Source organism: Pistacia vera, unplaced genomic scaffold (assembly GCF_008641045.1).
Source record: "Pistacia vera cultivar Batoury unplaced genomic scaffold, PisVer_v2 Contig133, whole genome shotgun sequence".
NCBI lineage: Eukaryota > Viridiplantae > Streptophyta > Magnoliopsida > Sapindales > Anacardiaceae > Pistacia > Pistacia vera.
The window spans coordinates 682,177-687,682 of record NW_022195391.1 but is presented as its reverse complement, the minus strand read 5'-3'; the positions used below and the strand labels follow the sequence as shown (position 1 = coordinate 687,682).

Here is a 5,506-nt window from a genome sequence, read left to right as displayed (position 1 = left end):
AGTGATTTATGTTATAAAGTTTTTTACTTTGTAATTTTAGTTTATGTATTTGAGTTTATAATGGAATATTGACTATTCATGATGTGTAATTGAATTCTTTATGTTTTTATTTTCAATTCTGGATTCAGTATGCAATAAGTAATTTAATATGTTAATGTATTTTCATAAAAGAATACAAAATAAAAGAGAAACATAAATGACATTATATATAAAATAATAAATATTTAATTTAGGGTTGAATAAAACTTGAAGAATTTATGGATTAAAAGGTAATTTGAAAACGGTTAACCGGAAACGAACCGAAAATTCGGTTCGTTTATATTCGGTTTTTAACCGAAACGGTCGGTTTTCGGTTTGGATTTTCTCCAAACCGAAAACCGGTTCGGTTTTCGGTTTGGATAAAGCCCGTTCGGTTAACCGGTTATCCCACCCCATCTGATCTTAAACAATTTCAGGGCATGCAGTAGTTCTTTCCAATGTTTTATAAAAAGCGGGTGAAACCGGCAAAGTTGGCCGGGTTCCGGGTGATCGTTGACAAACTTTTAAAATTCAACAAATACACCTAAAAATTACAGTAAGTCCCTATAGGTTCGAATTAGCAAACACCGCCCAATACAAAGCCGGCGATGGTTGATGGTGATACACCTCAAATGCGATCCAATCGTCCCTGGAGCCCATTACCCGAAAATATCCAAGATTTGATCGAAATCATTTGATTTGGTTGATTTATCATCGACGTGGCGTCGGCATTCTAGGCAGATCTCACCGACGCTAGCATCGACAAACCCTCCTTCCCTCCTCATCACCTTAAAATCTTCCCCTTCCCCGACAAAACCCACTAAACCCACCCTCATTAGCCACCAATCGTCGGCAAAAGTCGACTGTTGTCTCGTTAGTTTTTTCGATTTTGATCGTTCACTCATCGAAATCAACTCCACCACACCTTTGCACTCACTGACACTTTCTCTTCAAAAAACCCAACATCTTGGCTTTCAATGTGTTGGACGATTATCACCAAATTCTAAAGTTTTGGGTGAATAGGAAGAATGTTAACCCGATCCGATAAAGTCACAGTCTCGTTAAACGGAGGGTTTTAAAACAGTGGTGTCTTTCTTTCAGTGCTCAATGCAAATTGAAACATAAAAACAAAGTGGCATACATGAAAGGATCACAAACTATACGTTCCAAACATAGGGACTTAACATATTCTTATTCTTACAAATGAATTTACAATTTTGAAAAACGAACACAATTCTGAACTTCAGTCTATCCCTCAAAACTCTACAAAAAAAGGGGAAAAGGAAGCCATACTCTGTGATGGAATAATAAGAACTATATAAAAAAAAATAATTATAATGAAGCACACCATGTGAGGAAGAAGCATCGCCAACAATTGAATCATGTTAATCAGCAACCATTTCTGTAGCTTGATCCAAGCAGCTCTAACTAGTGTACATGAGGTCTCCACATGGTTGCAAATAAATATGAATAGGAAGCAGGCTCTCAAACTGCATTCTCCTGTCTTTTGGTTCCCCTAGAACAAATTCAGATACAAATCCTTCAGTGCGATCCAACTGTGTATCAGCGGCCCATAATCGCTCCTGCAGAATGTTAGAGAAGATAAGTAAACCTAAAACCAACCAGCAGCAATTACATTTCTGATCAAGCAATTCGTCAATGTTCCATGTAAACTGATTAGCACAGATGGTGTATCACTATCAAAAAATCAAGATGAGATTGTGTCCTACAGAATAGGGATATGCTTTAGAAAGATGTGAATCAGAGTGTTAAGTCATTGGGAAAACTATCTTTCAAATTGCTGAAACGAAAAAAAGATTGCATATTCAAGGGAAAGTTGGGGAGAAATCATGATCATAAAACACTAAATATTTATCAATTACTCCAATGCAGATGGAAACAGTGTCATTCCACCAATTAGTGAGTCCTGTGAGGTATGCGCTATAACCGGGTATATCCTCCTGAATTTCAGATGCTCCATATTCCATAAGGAGAAGATGCATAACAGACAAGATGATGGCATGAATATATCTACTTTCAAGCAGGAGTTGGACAGCAGCTGGTATTGTCGCAAACCAAGATGGAAAGATTGGGAAAAGTGGGTTGATCAAAGCAAGGATGGTTGACATATACAAGAAGTGTATTTTGTACAGTCTAAACAATAGCCATGTAAGACATCCCTGAAAAAATGCAATTTCGGCTGTGGCCAAAAGAACACCGGAAAAAGCATTATCAATAACTTCAACACATCTGACCCTCGCAGACTTTGAAATCGGAAGCATACACATTACTTGTCTGTTACTACCAGATTCGACGTAATAAGATAATACAAAACCCACAAGAATAATATCAACTGAGACACGAAATTGAAAACCCGCAGCTCCAGATATTATGGAATGTCCGATGGAGAACATAAGCTTCGCACTACCACCTAAAACTGATGCACTACTAGCAAATAAACGCTGTGACACATTCACTCTTGGGCAGCGAACCCTTGCCTTCTCAACTAGATCACCCCTAGTGATTGTCAATTCTTGAATAATAGCATTGAGTTCTGTATAAATTTGTCCCCATCTCGATTATACCCTCTTCCTTAAACCACAAGTTTCTAGCATATGGAGAGGGGCTCATCAAAGTGTTGATTTCCCTGAGGAATTACCAGATGGTGCTATCACGAAATGCTAATCCCCGTAACAAATTCAGTCAAGTTGTACTGCATCGCCAAGCTATCTATCTCAGACACGGTCTCATAAACTGTGGTAGTGTATTATCCACCATTCCAGGCACATCGTTCTTCCATCCACTGTAACACACATTCTCTCGGCATAATTACTCTCCTCAACATGTGATTTGATTGAAATCACAGCATCTTTTCTCAAAACCAATCTTATAGAGAAAATATCATTCCACTCAAAAACACACAATCATACCAACAATCAACCCAATTGCTACAATGGTTTCCAACCTTTCATATGCCTCGTGTGAAAAATGCGCTAACTGGACTACGCCTAAAACTATTAGACCTAAATGAAGAAACAGCCGACATGGTTGAATCGACATTCTTGTACTAAACAAAATCCCAAACCAAGTATCACCAATGATCCAAAACAACCTTCATAAGCAATTACAAACACACCAAAAGACACCAGCCACCTAAGTAACTTCGAAAATCCAGTCCGAAACGCATAGAACGATTACTTTTGATCTTTTAGAAAAACCTTTAAGAAAACATCTAATATACCAAAAGAGTACCAATGAAAACCTTAAACATAGCACAGGAATAGCAAGCACAGTCTCAGTAAGGCCAAGTTTCAAGGGCTCACTCCAAAATGCAAAAGGCTTGTTGAATACCTCTCAGTGGAATTGAGCACAATTGGCCCACTGAATTGGCCTAAGATACTCTTGCAATAGCTTGCATATAAAGTATAGAATAAAAATAGTGAAGCAAGACCAGCATGAGCCATGGCATGTAAGAGCAAGTCTACCTGAGGATCACCAGACAATGTGTTTTTAGAACTGGGTCAGTGGACTTTCCCTTCTCCGGCTGTGGCGCTGGCGGCGCGTGGTCTTCAGGTGGCGGCGCGTGAGGCGGAGGGTTTGGCGAGGCTTACGAAATGAGGCTGATAAACAGTCCTCCCATGGAATAGTTGTAGAAATGGGTTTCCCATCTGGGTCCCCTGAATGGCACTAACTCCATATCAAAAAACACAAAGCTTGGAGCTTTACAACAAAGATTGGGTTTTTAGATAAAAAAAGAGTTCGTTTCCCCTGTTTTGATTTTTTTGAGAATGTTTTCTTGACCAATCCCCAGCGACACAACTGCAAACAGATAGAGAAATTTTTGGTTCCTTTTTAATGAAACCCATCAGAACAGAACAGAACACAGCGAAGAGGAGGGAAGTGACAGAATGATGATGAGTTTGATGCTGACACCAAGAAGTGGGTATTAATGTGTGTTGTGTCAGCAAACCTCGACTATATTTAGGTTTGATGATCTGAATGGATGAATGAAATGAATAATTTAGAGGCTTCTGTTTGGGGGATGAAGTAAAGTAACTACAGAACCACCTTTCATCACCTTATTTTTCTTAATCATAATTTATTATCTTAACTCTTAATTGACTTTCTCAATGACTTGGAATTATCACTGTTCCCAAAAGAAAAAAACATATGATTCTTGATCATTAAGAGTAATTATATGATGGTAGAAAAAGAAAAAGAAATATCTTTTTTTATTTTTTATTTATGGCCAAAAAATTATAATCATATTCATTCAGTATTACTCTCTTTTATGTCTAAAATATGTATTTAAATCATAATAACAATTTTTTATTCCTAACTAAATAACTTCCTTTTATGTCTAAAAAATGTATTAAATCATAATAACAACGTATCGAATGGTTTGGGGTATGGTATGGTATTAGTATCCTACAATACCGATAGTATCATACGATACGTTCGATACAGATCACCAACGATACGTATTAGAGAGTGTATCCTAAACCCTTCGATACGTTTGATATATCTACGATATGATCGTATATCGTATCCTTAAAAATACGATAAATCGATACGATTTTATTAATTTGGGCCAAGTTCAAAAAAAATTTCGGGTGAAACGAGTACCCAACCCGATTCATTAAATCTGTCTAAATTTACCATTTACATGGAGAAAGTGAAGAGGAATAGTATTGCCCATTTTACATGATAATAATAATATAAGTGGAGATATAGATATTGACATTGATCTTGGAATTTTGTGATTAATTTTAATTATGTAATATCATAATTAAAGTCAATAATACCCTAAATTCTTTTATTAATATTGGTGATTATATTAATTTTTAAAAAGTTTTGATTATTAATTTTTTTAGAAAAGACAATCTTGATACGATACGATACGTACGCGATATCGATTCAAAAAATTAGGTTTTTGATACACGATTTGAAAACGTGGGGATTGAGAAATTCTCTTATGATATAAAACTTATTATAACAATTTAACCCATATCTAAATGCTTAAAAAAATAAAAAGAATATTAGTGAAATGTGTCGTTTTCCTTGTTTTTTATTTTTTATTTTCTGCAACATGCTGTCAGTTGTCTTCTTGAGAGCAACTGACAAACTTCCAAGTTCTGATAGCATTTGCGGGGTCAACTGGAAGTCTACAACGATTTCAGCCATTGGATATCTAATCTATACAAGGTGGCAAACATCCAAGGGCCCAGCAGAGGAAAAACGCAGACGTGGGCACCATATTTGGTCATCCAAACTCTGTAAGTTTGAGCTGTTAAGTTGCTGTCAGATGTTAATTTATTTGTATGGCATATTTATCAGAAAGTAAAGTATGTATGTCGTTCAGTGAAATATAACTGGACGACTTGTCGTTGAGCAATATGTATTCGCGACTGCTTTTTCTCTCATCCTTAGTTTGTAATAATTATTCTACCTTCCTACAGTTACCTATGTTTGTTGAAACACAGCCAAA

At 36.4% G+C, this 5,506-nt stretch overlaps 1 pseudogene; it reads right to left on the bottom strand.

The window, feature by feature from the left end:
- Window positions 1-1,442: 1,442 nt before the first annotated feature.
- On the bottom strand, window positions 1,443-5,202 carry LOC116122304 (annotated as a pseudogene).
- Window positions 5,203-5,506: the final 304 nt, after the last annotated feature.